This window comes from Silurus aristotelis (assembly GCF_946808225.1).
Source record: "Silurus aristotelis genome assembly, chromosome: 9".
NCBI classification, from domain to species: domain Eukaryota; kingdom Metazoa; phylum Chordata; class Actinopteri; order Siluriformes; family Siluridae; genus Silurus; species Silurus aristotelis.
Window position 1 is genome coordinate 3257646 of NC_139582.1, and position 17572 is coordinate 3275217.

Consider the following 17572-nt stretch of genomic DNA (forward strand, 5'->3'; position numbering starts at 1 on the left):
ACAAATTTGAGGTAAGAATGTGGAGGGAGGTGTCAGCAGTAAGGGGAGTTGTTAGGACCAAACTACCCCAGAGAGGGATAGTAAGGGAAGAGCGTATGGCAGTGTAGGGTAGTCCCAATTGTGGCTTTTCTGGTAGATGTGTGAGGAGTTCTTGATCTTCATGGGGTTGGATGAAAAAGCAGCATAACAAATAAAAGACAGATTGTGTCTCCACCGTTGCTGAGAGAAGGATTCTCAATCTGGACATAGACGTCGTTGGGGTAGATAAGTCTCTGTCTTAGTGTGTAGGTCGGCTTGAAGTGAACTTCAAGTACGTGTTGTTTTGCAAAAATCCTTTTACGGCCATGTAAATGAGGACCAGGTTTTTTTTTTTGTTGGGTCTGGGTTTCAGTTCGGTCTGTCGTCCTTTTGTTAATGTGATTTGAGATAATAAGAATATGTATTTCTGTCCTTTTGTTTCCCCGTTGCCAATACTAGGACCCGTCCTACTGAATTGATTCATCCATCTTCTAGTCCTTTAGGTTGCTTTTAGCCTCGTAGCAAAACTTTCACATTTTTAATAATAAATTCCCAAGTCACTGGCGTTGGATGTTCTGGCACATTATTCATTTCTGAAGTCTAAAACTTTGAGGGCTTTTTTTTCTAATGGCAAAATTGGTCCAGAAATGTTACAAACACTCACAGACTTTAGCCTGAGAGACATTTTTTCACTTCTCTGTTTAAACCTGCATCATTTTTCAGATGCCAAACGATGCCTAGCTGCCTCTGTCCTTTGTTGTGGAACAAATTCAACTCTGATTGTCTGCACCAGCATGGACTCTAGACACCCTGTGGTATATGGGCCTCGGAAACACGGTTCCCTTTGACACCCTTCTGTTTCAGAATCTATGCCAACTGACCTGAGAAGCTTGAAAAAGCCACCTGCCCTCCAGTTTTTCTCCAATCTCAGAAAAGTGCTGAGGGAGAAAAAGAAAGGATGTCCAGGAAGCAAGATGGGAGAGAGTGTTTCTGAAATAATGAACAACCCACGGGTTCTGCCTTTTTTTTGTAAGAGGAACCACGAGGCGTACAAAAATAAACCTTGCGCACGTGGCGAAATAAATACTCCACAAGCAGTCTGCTTTTTTATACCTCAGAAACAGTTAAAAGCTTCCTATTAGTTCCTAAAGCTTCCTATTAGTGATGTGCATCTCTATAACTGAGGCTGATTCAATTCTCATCTCGAGGCGGAGCCACCGATACTATACATTAAAGATACATATGAAGCAGCTACCAATGCGATACGATTCACCTCTGTTATGGTGCAGTGCGATCCGATTTTGATTCGATTCAACACAATGCAATGCGATGCATTGAAAACTATATGATTCTATGCAATTCAATAAAATACAGATAGTTCACTTTTATTTCATTGGTTCAGACAGACAGCAAATCATCAATTTACTTAAGTGCGTTCTGATTTCTTACGCATGGCCTCTTTCACACAAGTTAGGTCAAGTCAAGAACACACACGCCTTTAAAGGGGAAAAAAAAATGATGAAATAAAACCACAGGTTCTTTTACAGTTCTGTCTACAGGAAGTTACAGCTCTACCTCTGCCATGTTAATCTGTATTCTATGTGACTCTCAGGACACGTCTCGGTCTCCGTAGTGTTGTGATGCGTCATATTCACGTAGCGGCAGCGGTGCTGAGAGAACGCGCTTGAGAAACAGTTTAGCGACGAGAAATCAATCTACATATAAAATATAATGAGTTATATATATAATAATAATTATATATATAAATTAATTTTTTTTTTTACAGACGCAAATATGTTAAAAATGATGCAGCACAATAAAAATGGTAACTTTTTCGTGCCAATGCAGACTTTTTTCAAATCGATGCATCACTTCGTTAACTTTTATGCCGATGCACCCATGCGAGTCGCTGAATCTTACCATCCCTACTTCCTGTAACATTCACAAGCTTCTGTCATTTCATTCACAAGATGATATTGACTAGAGATCTGAGTAAACTGCATGGAAAGTGTTTCCAAAAATCAAACCCCCCCAAAAACAGATATACAGTGGGCTTTCGGAACCTGCGGGGGTTACTTTTTATGACCCCCTCTAGCGAGTTCCAAAAATTGTGGACGCACCTCCACAGCCCCCATGGTACCTTAGTGAATTAATCTTTAATACAATTATTTGTTTTTAATTATTTAATGAAATTTGTTAGTGAAAACACAGTTTAAAATGTTTTCCCCGCGAATTTTAAGACAATCCGCAACTTACTGTTAATTAGGTTCCAAATGAGAACCTGCTAATTTTCGACTGTATTTATTACTAAAAGTAGCGGCGTATCCAACGCCTGTTTACTGTTCAACCGAGTCATTTTCAGAAGCCTTTTTAGACAGATGAACTTTCACCTCTGTGTGCCTGTACGTCTGCGTGTCTGCAGAATGCCCTGGACCTCCTTCCCGAGTGCCTTATGCCCCTCAGACAGGGTTTTCCAAAGCATCCACGCATGGAATCAGACATCTGCTGCTGGATTGAAACTACTGCGGCCTCTTCAGGCTCTTACTCATCTGCTATAATATGGGTGCCATCTTATCAGTCACTATTTGATCCGTGTAGATCGACGTTCAGCTATTATTCTTCACGTGATGGAAAATGACGCCGACCCTTTGCAGCTTCGCGGTGTTACGCGTTAATATCGAAGGATCCAAGAAAAAGTCGATAATTCAACAGCAAAAAAATAGCACATCTTGCAATCATTAAATCTTCATGGAGCTGGCTTCGTGCACAGAGTCTCAAAGTTCAAGTTAAGGGAGAATTTCATGCTACGAGATCCAAAGACGTCCAACTTTGTGCTAAGACTTTAGTCAAGAAAGACTCAGAAAATGATGTAATACTTTTGTCCATATAGTGTGTGTGTATGTATTATATGAAAAAAAAAAAAGTATTGGGACACCTGTACCATGCTGCTGGTTCATTGTATCATCCTGAGCAGTTGTTCAGAGATAAAGATAGCTGAGCATTACAAAACCGACAACTCATCCTGGCAAATATCAGCGATTAGTATGACACATTTGGCTAAACAGGCCGTTTTATGTACGGAGTTTTATGTATATATAGCCAGTTATTCTCCGAAGACATTTCCACTTTAAAATAAACTCGTGTAACAACTACGTCTACGCTGCGTTTTTTTTTGTTGCCGTTTTCATATTTCCCTACTAACTAAAGCAGAACAGAACAGTACAGGCGCACTCATAACGTTGCTCATGGCAACGGTGTTATGAACAGCCAGTAATACTGTATAAACGTGCAGTGAAACGTAATGGACGGATGTCAAATGGATCAATAAGCACAATAGGACAAAATCCAAAATCTATTTCGACTTCACGGAGGCTGCCGTATGCGTGCCGGAGTCCGAGACGGTTTTCATATAAGGAGAAACCTGACGCTTTTCTAATCGAATCAGTTCAATTTTTATTGATGTAGCGATGGTTTAAAAATCGAACGTGTCACAAAGCGGTGTTATAGAAAAGCTGGAGCGGTACATAAACCACGTACTTAAGACAAAGTAGAGATACTGTGTAAAAAATGACTCCCTTTAAACTTTCACTTGAGTTAAAGTACAAATGATTTTGCATTCAAATAGACTTAAGTATCCAAAGTACTACGATTGATTATAAGTATAATGTTCATATTATCATTTTTGTCACATGACTCTTTGCTTAATCAACTCAGTTTATGTGAAAAGACTCAAATGTGACTCTCAGCACACAAAATTATTGATAGAATGATATTAATGACTCAAACACTGATTTCTATTACAATGATCATGAACCCAAAATCTCCTTTTCAACTACTTAAAGTTGAGTAAATTTTGAACATTGACTTTGAAATGAAGTAAAGTTAAAGTGTCCCCAAATGGAAAGACTTCAGTACAAATACGTGAAAAAGCTACTTAAATACAGTAACAAATTACATTTACTCCCACACTGTCCACCACGGATTCCTAATAACCGAGCCAAAGGCAACGTTGGAAGACACCTTGAAGAAAAAAAGGAACCAGAGGAACCAGCACAACATCAGCATCTTGTATAAATGACTCCAGATTATACTATGCTATGAGATAAATGTGTGTTGACAGGATGTTCAGTATGAGCATTATGGTCTTTTTGATTACATCAGCAATTCTCCAGTATCCAGATGAGATTATTCACTGAAGAAAAGGGTGGGATTTTGGGGGGGTAAACTGCTTTGGGAAAGTGCGATCTTTAAGGTATTCACGTGGGACCAGACGTAGTAGCGCAAAGTGCATCTCAATTGTGCCAATTAAAATTCCACTGGCATGCGGTTGTTGTTTTATATTCTGGGGGGACAGATGAATATGGAAACTAACTACATGATTAATAAAAGACCATGAGTTTTTAATGACTCGAACAGAGAGCACAGCTGGGTGACTGGCAGGGCCTTGTCTCTATTACCTTGAATTGCGATTTATTTTATTTTTTTTACTGAATGTACCTTGCTAGGAGGAAGTGGTAACTCAGTGGTTAAAGCTCTGAGTAACTGATCAGAAGGTCAGGCGTTCTAGCACTGGTATAACCAAGCAGCTACTTTGGGGCCCTTAAGCAAGGCCCTTAACCATCTGTTCTCCAGGGGTGCTGTAACAAGGCTGACCCTGGCTTCCTAATACCACTAGGATATGAAAAGAAAGAATTTCTTAGTGCTGTAAAAGTACATGTGACTCATATAAACCACTTTTCTATAAAAATAATTTTTTTTCCCCGCTATCCCTCTGACCCTCTGAAGTCACTCCGCACGTTCGCTGATTTCCTTATCATTGTTCGACTATTCGAACGTCTTTTCGCCATATAACTTCCTACCTCACTCACGCTGGAGAAAGCTTTTCTATAAAGCTCCTTTTTGGCGTTTCATTTCCATTCCGATGAGATAAACGCGCGCCGTTTCGTCTCGCCGATTTTATATACCCGATACACGCCCTCTTTTTAACGATAGAGGACGCAACTGGTATTTTGGCATTGATTTCCTTCCTGTTGCTGTCACATTCAACACATTAACTGTGTTGTGGACTCTCGGTCCCAGGACTGCACGCTAAACCTTGTTTCTCTGAGCTGCCTGTGAGGATACACCATCAATCAAAGCTGCACTTTAGGGGTTTTGTAATGTGCAGCCCATGAGTCAGGGCTAAATCCAGGTCATCGCCCTGAGAGAAAAAAAGCGCAGCGATCTTTGTCTCTGTCTTGTGTAAATTAAGCGAATCTCGATAACTTTTCTCGTTCGGTTTGAGGAGCCATTCTGCAGCTGTCTCATAGGTTGAGACTATAGAGTTGAACATTTGTATTCGATCTCTGTCTATCATCTAAGACTGATAGCTATGAATTGATTGGAAAATGAACCAATAAACCACACATTTCGGTGAAATGTTCCAGGAAGCTACGGATACCATGAGGGTACACAGAACGATCTGACTTTTGTATCTCATTAATAGCTGTACTGGGGAAGTGGTAGCTCAATGGTTAAGGCTCTGATTCGAAGGTCAGGGGTCCAAGAACCAGTATCGCCAAGCTGCCACTTTTGGGGCTCTTGAGTAAGGCCCTCTGTAGTCTATTTGTATGGAGCTATGGGGTTAAAAACAACCTTCGGATCCAAAGTCCAATGCTTTAACCACTAAGCTACCAGCCCCAGTTTCCTAACATCCCTGGGATATAAGGATTTTCACACCGCTGTAAAAGTACAAATAAAGGCATCTATCCTAATTAACACGGGCCTCTTGGTACGGCCCACTGAATGCGACTCCAAGGAAGTTTTGGACCACACAACGAACATGGCTGTAAGGAAAAAAAAAAAAAACACGGAAATGAACTCCTACACCTCTATCTGTTCCATAGCATGTTTTATACTGGAGCGTATTCGGAATCACTGGTGCCCATGGCAAAGTGGCGAGCAGCGAACGGATCTGAGTCAGTACCATTATCGTCGGAATGCGATTACGCTTTTAATTTTTTGAGCAGATTGATTTGGTCTCATCTGCGTTTGGGATTTCGCTCCATTTATTTAAAGCTGGATAAGATGATTACGGAGCGAAATGCGCTGAACTAAATAGAGCAGCTGTCAAGCACGTTCCAGCGAAAGCCATTTTGACTGTTTTTTTATATATATATATATATATTACACCATTTGCAGTTGTAAATGGATAATAATAGAGCGCTTATGTTTGCAATCTTGGATTGTTTAGTCTGTTTCTGCACATGCATAAAGATATGTATCATTGGATCGTGTCACATATCAACTGTTGATTATGGAGACGCAACTTTTATCGCTTTTCCTGCTCGGTTTCCAGAATCATGGGAACAAACAGAAAGAGGTCCTGTTTAATTTTTTAAGCAGCGAATAAAAAGTGCTTAATTCATCAAAGGCGTGCCACTTGAAATAAACTGGCGACGGCTTCATCTTGTTTCAAGTGTACATGAACTGCACTGTAGCTTCCAGATCATGAAAAAAAAGAACAGATCTTCTTTGGCAGACTGTACGAGAGAGATGACATTCATAATTAGTGCATTCGTTTCAGGAACTGGAATAGATGGAGCAGTGCTGGTTAAAAGCAATTATCTCAGATGACTGGCTTCGCTCGATGTCCTCACAAGCAGGCACCAAATCAAGGAGCCATGGCTGCGTCTTGAATCCACAATGCACTAATGTACAGGTTTTCGTCTGCTGCTTGAGAAACATTTACCTACACGAATGTCTGTTCGAATGCGGGAGCGTTTTTAGTGTTTTTTTTTTTTTTTTTTACCATTTTTCTTAGAAATCGACGCTTCTGTCAAACAGTTCATGCGCAAAAAAAAAGAAAAAAGAAGTATCAGGGAAGCAACAACCCACGGCCATGAATCATACACAGAAAATACGCAATCTTTCGGTACAACCCAGAATCTCTTGGCAGCACATCAGGAATGTAATGCCTACCTTCACCTGGCTTGGGTGTAAACAAGAGGGTTAATTGTCGGAGACACAACGTACAGCCCTGTGTGTTCAGAGATGCCACCCTCGGTCTGTGCTTTCCACAAACGCCATCCGAGAGAAAAAAAAACCTGTAGGAGACGGAATAACGCATCCCAGGATGCGACCCAGCATGCAGTTTGATGAGTAAGAAGCTGAATGCAGGATGTACTCGACACAGGCTTGCCTTTCACCTCGTTTACTTCTCGAATGCAGCAAAGTGAAGATGGGGAACAGTCACAAACACACACACACACACACACACACACACGCTCGTGTCTCTCTTTTCCTCCTGCGTCTTTGCAAAAGCCTGCACATGTGAACGGAATATGAATGACCCAACGCCATATTCTAGCAAAAGTAACGCTAAGTAGAGCAACAGAAGGGGGGATGGTGTGGGGCAGGGGGGGTATGAAAGGAAGGGAAGGGTGGAGGGAGGGAGGGAGGGAAGGAGGAATGGATGGAGGGTGATGGTGGGATCCAAAATCTACCAGCTTATTCTGGCACCAGGCTTCAATCATGTAGCCAATGACAAGATAGAGAGATTTATAGATGGGAAGATGGGCAGGCTGTCTATCCATCTGTCTATTCCATCTGAACCGATAGATAGATAGATAGATAGATAGATAGATAGATAGATAGATAGATAGATAGATAGATAGATAGATAGATAGATAGATAGATAGATAGATAGATAGATAGATAGATAGATAGATGCACAAAAGAGGTAACCCTATACACCATTACCTACTTACTCGTTTTTCTTTTGGGCTTTCTTTCTTTCTTTTTTTCCCTTTCTTTTTTTTTTTTTATTAAGCATGTGGTTTGTCAGTGGATGGCAGTATGGACGGATGATCATCTGCAGCCTCAACTTAATATGAAATCCATGCAGGTTCCTTTCCTTTCTCTTTCTCTCTTTTTATTTTTTTTAAGTGAGAATTAAATGCATGGGCTGAAAAAAAATGGCAAGCGATTCAAGAAGAAATAAAAAATTAGGAAAAAATGTAATAATAAATCTTTCACCTTTTTTTTGGTGCAGGACAGCTCTGATAAATTCCACATCCACAGTAGGTTCTTTGCAGGCTCTCTCTTTCTGTGTGTGTGTGTGTGTGTGTGTGTGTGTGTGTGTGTGTGTGTGTGTGTGTGTGTGTGTGTGTGTGTGTGTGTGTCTCGCAGGATGTATTCCGATGATGGAGGAAAAAAAAAGAAATAGAAAAAAAAAAAAAAAATCCAAAAATCCAAGAATTTATGATGAGGGTCCTGGTGTATCAGAGGTGGAGATAACGACCTGCGCGCGCTCCATAGCTTAAACACGTAACATGCTGACTTGGCTGATGCTTTAATGTCTCACAGCATCCCTCTCTCTCTCTCTTCATCACACACACTTACACACACACACGCACACACACTCTCGCCAGCCTGTGCACACTCACAGGTTCGGGTTCGGTTTCGGCTTCGTCCGCGCGCGTAATGCGGATTATTGGCTTCGGGTTAATTAAGGCGCCTCTCGCCGTTCGTCGCGCGCGCTTCTTCCTTCAGACGTATAGCGCACGCTCGACTTGAACTTCCACCAGCAGCAGCACCACCACCACCACCACCACCCCCCTGGATCTTATTCACTCATCTCCACTCGTCAGCAAAAGGATGCACTGCACTGTTCCTCCTCTCCCGACAAATGTATATAATATATAAATATATCTAATAGATCTGTTCTTTTTTTTCCCTTTCTTTTTTTCTTTTCCTCCAAGCCGTGGACGAGAAGATGGTATCAAGCAGAAGGACTCTGCAGCCGCCTACAATGATGAGCATTAAGAGCTGCAGCAGCTCTCCTCACTGCTCCTGCAGGGTTGCCAGATTGAAGCGGTTTTTACACCGTTATCTAGCTCTAGAGCAGCCAAAAAAAAAAAAAAAGAAATGATTATTTCTTATTTAGCTTATGTTCATCCGAAAGTGTTTATGCAGCAGGTAGCACTACAGTCTCAAAGATCTAAGGTCCTGCCTTTTATCCTGTCATATGTTCACAACGTCTGCATGTGTTTCCTCAAAGTTCATTGGTTTCATCCTGTTCATCCGAACAACCCGGTAGATGAACCATCATAAACCTGGTGCTAGAACGTGGTCATGATAATAATCCCGGAGCATCTAGCTTAACTCCAGACTGGTTTTAACCATGAGGGTTGACTGCGAAGCAAAAATCCATGATGCCAAGGTTTCTCGACGCGTGTTTAAAGATTTAATTTAAATCGTTAAATTTTTATTTGTATAGCTTTTTTTAACAATGTACAATGTCTCAAAGCAGCTTTGCACAGATAAAGCAGTTATGGAAAATTAATTAGTTTGTTCCTTATAATTTTAAGTTTGTCCCTAATGAGCAATCCGGTGGCATCTGTGCCAAGGAAAAACTCCATGAGATGACACAAGGAAGAAACCTTGAGAGGAGCTAGACTCAAGAGGGAACCCGTCCTCATCTTGGTAGCACCGAACGTCCATTCATTACAGTTGTTGAGGTGTGCAGTGATGGTGATCAAATGCAACCTGTAGTACAGTCATGAAGTACAGTCTAAAACCATCCTCAAAGGTCTTGTGTTGCTCCCTAATTTCATCCCCAGCAGCACAGAGTGGCCTCCAATCGAAAAAAACTCCATCCAGAGGCAGGGTGCCAGGATGAGGCAGGCATTCAAAGGATTTAAATATCTTTACTTGGCAACCTGGGTATTAGTGGTCTTTTAATCAGAATGTAGAGATGTTTGGTACCTTGGCTGAGTCTATAGAACTATAGAAGTCCAAAGATGTACTGTGTGTGTACAGAGAGGCTTTTGTGAGCTGTGTGAACGGAATACTACTTCATTAATGCCCCTCTTTCTCGCTCTCGGTCTCTTGATCTGTATGTATGGGGGGCTGGGGGACAAAATATACAAGGACATTTAACTGGTCACCACAAAGAACCCCACCAAAAAATCCCCAGAAAGAGCCAAAGGTTTCTTTGTGATGATTGAGGAAGTTTGAGGAAGTCCTCACAAGGATAATAAGACAAACACTGCGTGTGTGTGTGTGGTGTGTGTTGTGTTAAGACTGGCACAATGATGTAGGATTGCCACCTACCGACATCGCCACAGTTATCCTGCTTTTTTGCTCACTGAAAACCTGAATCATCACCGTATGTGGTTTCTTTTGTCACTAAATCATTGCAGACACCGTGAGAGTTTCTTTGACGCTTTCCTACAACAAAACGAACAGAAGAACGATGAATTTCAACTTCATAGCAAAGTGGAAATATTATTTAGTGGACTTAGTTACTAGGCTAATATTCTTTCATCCAATGTAAGTTACAATGCATGTTATTATAAAATCCAGTTGCCAAATGCCTGGCTGACCAGGATCATGAATCATGTATCCCAGATGTCCACCAATGGATTTGACTGCAGGTGTCAGTGATGCAAGTGTATAAGATAGTGTTCAGTAGGGTTTCCCAGTCTACCACAGTGTCCTTCATTGTGCAGCCCAAAGCCACTACCGGCTCTTAGAAGGCAACCTGGCAACCCTTGAGTGAAATCCTCTGTCATTAGTAGAAAAACTGTATACTGTGGTCTATGCAGCAGAATATTTTATTAAAAAAGACACAAATCTTCTTCCTGATTGTTTAAACAATAGAAGGAACACACACTTTTATACACACACACACACACACACACACACACACACACACACACACACACACACACACACACACACACACACACACACACACACACATATCAATTTATTTTCATTATACTTTTTTTTATTGCCATAACACACCACTATAGCTCCAAGCAAATGAAAATTCACTACATTTAAATTGCCAATTTATTGGATTATGCCTCGATCTTGAGTAAGATATAACTCACGAATCTTCCGTCTTATTAGCGTACCGAGAGCAAGGTGACCAAGGAAACCAATAATATGAACAGATGGCTAAATAATTAGTCATATGACAATGTTTCTGTTATGAAGGCTTATGAAGCTACTTGTGGATGAATAAACATGCTCTATGGGCAATGCGTCAGTGGCACAGTCTCGAGCGAGACAGCATGTACAGCTATGACTCACTGACCTCATTCACGTGTCGCATATATTTAGTCCTCTTCGTTTAGTGTTAGAGAACCGAATCTTCATTGTGTAATAACGAAGCAGATTTTAAGGTTGTGTCCGAATTCACGAGCAACTTTCTGACCTTATGTATATATAACAGTGGTTTGATGGAGTATAGGAGGAGTGGTGAAAAGACATTAAAAGGGAATAACGGTGCAGTTTTAATGGTTATATAGCGAATGGGTTCTTTAGGGCAATTAAATTTGAGCAATAAATCCTGATAATTATTACAAATAAATTAAAACCAGACCTAATTGGTGCTACACCTTAAAAAGAATAAAGGTTCCTAAATGGTTCTTTGTCATGGTGTAACCTTTAATGTCAATGGAACCCAGTGGTGAGCCGTGTATTTCCCCCTCTAGGCCTTCAGTGGTGTCCTATTTGAATCAATCCACCTCATAATATTAACATTTTGATGCCAAGGCTATAAAAACCACAATATTATAGAGAAACGTGTCTCTATAAAAAGGTATTTCATACAGTAAGAATGAATGTCATCACTAAAGCACGAAACCCAAGGAACACAATTCAACACGTCTCCTTTCACAGTAGCCGCAGCTCCATCACCCGCATTCATCATGCACATGCACACGTATCATCTCTAGCAGAAGCATCGATATTAACCTCGTAAAATTACCCCCGGTTTTCTGTGCATTTTTCCAGACTTTCCTTTGGATCTAAAAATGAAGGCAAATTGTGTTTTTTTTTTTTTTTTTTTTTTTTTTTAAATATGCACAAGTATAGAAGACTCAAAGAATTACTAAAACACTATTTTTACAATCCTCACAGTGTCCAGATTTTCTTGAAAAGCCCATCTTGTAAGTGTATCTGCGACTAAATCGATTTCTTTTCCTCCGTCAGTCATTGCAGAATAAAAAAAACAGATATTAAATCCACACGAATAGATTTAAGTTTGTGCAGTTTGCTACAGATGCGGGTTGCGAGCTCTGACTAGTGCGCTCTCTGACCAGCTAATTAAAAGGACGTGAAAATGCAGACGTGTTTTTACCCCTGTGAGTAGGCAAATCGCAGTCTGATTGGTTAAAGCAACAGCTATAAAATGCAGTGATTAAAATTTCTTTCAGCTTCTCCCATTAGGGGTCGCCACAGCGGACCATCCGCATGGATGCCCTTCCTATAACGCAACCCTCCCCATTTATCCCGGGCTTGGGACCGGCACTAAGGCTTGTGCAAGCCATGTTACAGTTCCCCGGTCAGGGAACCCGGGCCACAGCGGTGAGAGCGCCGCATCCTAACCACTAGACCACCAGGGAACCTTAAGATACAGTGATTACATGGTAAAAAAAAACCTGCAGTGGTCTTACGGCAACAAGCAATTTGACGTCTTAAATCTGATTGTATAACGTGTACAGACACTTCACTCAAGAAAACGTGGAAATATTTAATAAACATTCATAAACGAAAATATATTTGAATGTAAGTCAGTGATTCTGTAGAGAAAGGTCTAAGGCAGCAGAGACGACCTTGATGGCCTTGACGGCCCACTACTGCTGGAACCTTTCCATTTCACAAAAAAAAGACAAAAGTGTTTTTTTTTTTTTAAAAAAAAAACATTCACTGAACAGTAACATCTGTAAAGCATGGTATTTGGTATTTGGATCTTCATGGTCGTTTTTTTTTTTTTTTTTTTTACAAATATTATTTATATTCTTTGACTGATATTAATAAAAATATAAATGACGTATGAAATATGAAGGTGTTTTCTTTTTGAAGGACTCAGCCGGGGTCACTAAGTTGTTCTCATACAAAAACAAAATTGGTTCATTGATTGAAAATTTTTTTTTTGGGAAACCAAAAATGCTTCTTCTATGGAATCATTGTGAAAACCTACTTTGGTTTTTCTTGGCGCCTTTTGGACTTTTACGGAGTGCGATACACTCTATTAATCACTCTTCCTCTTTCTCTTTTGCAGAAATAATAAGTCAAAATATGAATAAGTAAAATGGTCGACTGCAGTGTTGAGGCCAGAAAACTGTGGCAAAAAGATTGCATCATTTTTTATTTTTTTTTGTAGCAGTCAGATTATAACAATCCATATTGTTAAAAAAAAATGAATAAAATTCAAGGTCCGGTTGCAACACTTATTCATGAACTTTGGGAACTTTGAGTTAAATACCAATGCTTTAGTCAGACAAAATGTTAACGTCTGTGCATCGTTTATGTGATAACGTCTAAAACTTTAGCAACTTCATCACAATTGCATGTCTGCTTTCTTATATTTAACAGGCTTTTAGACATTGTTGACCATGTGATCACCATGTAGAAGAAGGACTTGAGCCTGACATCATCCTTCTATTACTCTAATATCTCAAAATCTACTTCAACTCTCCTAGTTTTTTTTGATTGTATGTTTTTCTGTATCGTATACACATTCGTTTGCACTCTATTGCCTGTCATTGAACAGTATGAATAAAAATACATATATGATGTTCAGGATGAGGTCTTGAGGTTTTGAGTCTGGTTCCTCTCAAGGGTTCTTCCTCATGAAGTTTCATTAATTCACGAGTTTTTCCTTCATCACTGTCACCACTGGCTGGATTATTAAGAATAAACTTACGGGACTAAAAGTTGATTGTAAATTGAAAATGTTTAGTATATATTTTTTTTTTGCAATGCTGCTTTAGTACGTCTAATTTTATGCAAATAAAATGTATTTGAATTGAACAGTTTATTTATCTTACATTTTTTTCCATGTCGGTCTTTTGATCACGTTGCTTTTTATTTCCAAATGTAATAAAACATTTTTTTTATTACTTTTATCATTTACAGTGCGTTTTATTGAATGGTTTAAATGCGCAGACGGTCAGATACTGTTTGGGATAAAAATTCAATAAAATGATTTGGTCTGAAAATGACTAAAATGTGATGAAATCATTATGAACCATTTTATATATACCATTTTATAACCATTATATAAATATTTTATAACATTTCTATGTTTTGTGGTACTCTTGAACAACCCATGTGTAAAAAAAAAAATGATCGAGCGAACGGAAAACCATCAGCCCATAATCCATTAGTGGCTTCATCCAACATTCTGGCTTTTCAGTGAGAAGTTTATATGGATCACTACATGCATTTCAAAAGCAACAGGAAATTGGAGTCTGACGCATGTCCTCTTCTTTTATTAAATTGTCTGCGATCTCCGAATACGTTTCTCTAGAGTGTGCATTTCTTCATAAAAAAGTCGACCAATGTAAATGAATTTATTCCAGATCAGGAATGGGTGTTAACATGGACAAAATGAAATAATAGAAATATTAAACATTTTGGGGCATTGATCATATTTGGTATTATGAGATTTTGATTACAAAACATTGTGTGATTAAAAGATTACAGAAGAAAGTATAAAACAAGTCATTTTCTCTTTCTTGTCTTCTCAGAAACAATAAAAGGCCGTTTTCTTCCTTTTTCTGCTCTCGAATTTAATGAAAAGAAAAAGAACAAATGAGTCAAAATAAAGAAATTAATAAACGCAGTGTACACAGACTTTGATCCAATAATCTGATCCAGTTAATTCCATTGCATTAATTTGTTCATGGGGGAGTCGTGGCTCCTGCGGTTAAGGCGCTGGGTTGCCGTTCGGAAGGTCTGGGGTTCAAGCCCTGGTATCGCCAAGCTGCCACTCTTGGGCCCTTGAGCAAGGCCCTTAACCCTCTATGCTCCAGGGGTCCCTTACGAGGGAAATATCAAGGTCCGTGATGTCGGAGTAACGTGGGGCCGCCTTCCCGTGGGCTCACCACCTGCAGGAGGGACCGTAAGGGACGGTGCTGTGAGGATTGGGCAGCAGTCGAAGGCGGGGGGCCTGCTTAGACTGCTGCCCCTGCGACCCGGATTACGGATAAGCAGAAGTGAATAAATGAATAATTTGTTCATGCAGAATGTTCACATCCTGGTGTAATTGATGTTCCTTTACAAAAATATAACTAAATATCCTGAATATATGTCCGATTCATGTAGCCGAGTAGAAATGCTGAGACATTGTGTGCTTTACTCCACATGATTCTTATAAACACTACTTTCCTGTTTTTTTTTCCCCTAAAAAAATCCCATGTACTGTGTAGTATTTGCAGGTTGTCACAAATGCTTCTAAGAAACCGATTTTCTCAACCGGTTTGATGGAAATGAACGTTTTCTCAGTAAACGAGTGGCGCCGTATAGTGCCTTTCTTTTGTCTCCGCCGATGCTCCGCTTTGCCTGAAAGCAGCCAAACATGAAGTATTTACACAACAACAAAGTAACCCTGTTATGTCACTTCAAACCTTTTCTCCCTAACATTTTAAAAAACAGGGGCTCGGTTTCTCCCGCTTTTTGATTTCCTCTGTGTTTTGAGACAGAGGTGAGCTTTATAAATCATTCATGTTGTACATTTCATTACGCTGTGTTCACTTCATCCATGTTGGGACTCGAGATCGAGTCTATAATGAGCTCTCGACTTACCTACGTAACGCCATCCGAAGAAACCTGGGTGCAGGTTACATGGATTACAAAACTGCAGATGGCTCGTAGGGGCAGGGAGGGAAAATTACGAATGATAATTCAATATGATTACATCTGTCCAAGTGTTACATGGTTGAAGTGTGAAATGTGCAGGTGCTGCAAAGCTTCTGGCATCATGAAGAAATTACAAAGCTGCAAATGCTATGCAGGAGTCTGTGTTACATAACTGCAGATGGATGATGCAGATGTTATGCAGATGCTAATCTTATATACAGACTGGTGTTACATGGGTGTGTGTGTGTTGCTGAAATGCAAGTGTGGTTTGTGTTTGTGTATTCTTGAATGTATGCTCATGCTAATGTGTTACACAGGTGCAGGTGTTACACAGCTGTGGGGGTTACAGCCAGACTGGCATTACACAAGTGTAGATATTACACATAGGGAGCAGTTGTTACTCAAGTGAAGGTTTGGTGCTACACTTAGCTGGTGTTACAGGGGTTACACAAGCACAGGTGTTACACAAATGCCTGTGTTTCACAAAGGCTGGCATTACACAGGTGCAGGTGTTGCACAAAGGCTGATGCTGCATAGGCGCAGAGGTTACATATGCACAGGTGTTACACAAATTACACAGGCTGGATTACACAAATGCACATGTTACACATAGGCTGGTGTCGTACAGATACAGGTGTTACACATAGCCTGGCGTTACATAGATGCATGTGTTACACACAGGCCGGTGTTAAACAGATAAAGGGGTTACATATGCACAGGTGTTACACAAATGCCCACATGACACAAAGTCTAGCGTTACACAGATGCACGTGTTATACACAGGCCGGTGTTAAACAGGTGAAGGAGTTACATATGCACAGGTGTTACACAAATCCCTGCATTACCTATAGGCAGGCGTTACACGTGTGCGGATTTGATACCAGCGAAGGTGTTACACAAGTGCAATCTGTAAAAAATGCATACAAAGCTCATTCTCATTAAACAGCTTGATTGGAGGGATCTGGTGTAACTGGTTATTTGACCAAACCCCTCTTGCTTGTTAGAATCCGTGTACATTCCCAAAGTTTCTCGCTAGCTGGCTACATGGATCAGAAGCAATCAGATTGAATTTCGCCCACATTATGAGAGGAAAACTGCAAGCGATCTGTAATGCAGCTTGGGGCTTTTCCGAGTCACGACTAGACGTTCGGGAGCATTAGCGGTTCCAATCTCAAACATAAGTAGAACAGAAACCAATAAAAAAAACTTTTCTCACAAAGAGGAAAATGATCACTGTGGGTAATGGTTATATAACTCTTTAGTGAAAACACTGTTTCTCTATAAGGCATGGTAATGTATTTTAAAAAATTTGCCCGACTCAGCAGTTAGCATACGCTTTGATAAATGAACGCGTAAATGTAAAATACGTTTCATTTCTTTGAAATTGATAATAGGGTGAATGACAAATAAAAAGCTGGCATGCGGGATAGAAGGTTGGCTTGGTGCATAGCCGGCTTGATGGATGGATAGATAGATTGATATATGGGTATTGAAAGCACACGGCTACAATATGCCTGGACTTGTTAGAAGGACGAACTGAGCAGGATGATTTGCTTGTGTGAGATTTACGCGAGTTTCGGGCGTTGCGGCACTACTTTTTTTCTTTACTTTGTTTCTATGTGTATTTGAATTGATAACAAATATATCAAACAAGCAAAAGTATTCAGACACACACCATTTTAAGGTCTTATGTGGGTTCCTCTGCAAATTTGGAAGCACACGATTGTATAGGACGGCTTTGGATGCGTTCGAATGAAATTTTTCCTTCGCTTGAACTCCAAAAATCCAAATCCAAACCTGTTCCAGCATGATAATGCTCCTGTGCACAAAGCCAGCTCCATGAAGGTATGTGTTGGCATAGAAAAAAAACCCTTCTGGGATGAATTGGTTGGATGAAATGCTGCCTGAACTCCAA

At 40.2% G+C, this 17572-nt stretch overlaps 1 protein-coding gene across 3 annotated transcripts in view; it reads right to left on the reverse strand.

Moving 5' to 3' along the window:
• lrrc4cb (leucine rich repeat containing 4C-b) overlaps positions 1–17572 on the reverse strand; it is a 55469-nt gene that overhangs the window by 23323 nt on the left and 14574 nt on the right. Inside the window, exon 1 of one of the 3 annotated variants that reach the window (XM_083549962.1) lies at positions 8035–8863. The exons of 1 other annotated variant lie outside the window; for it this stretch is intronic. The gene's annotated coding sequence lies outside the window, so the exon portion shown is untranslated. Of the gene's footprint in view, positions 1–6978; positions 7377–8034; positions 8864–17572 lie in introns of those variants that run through there. One more of the 3 variants, XM_083549963.1, reaches the window with a different exon arrangement.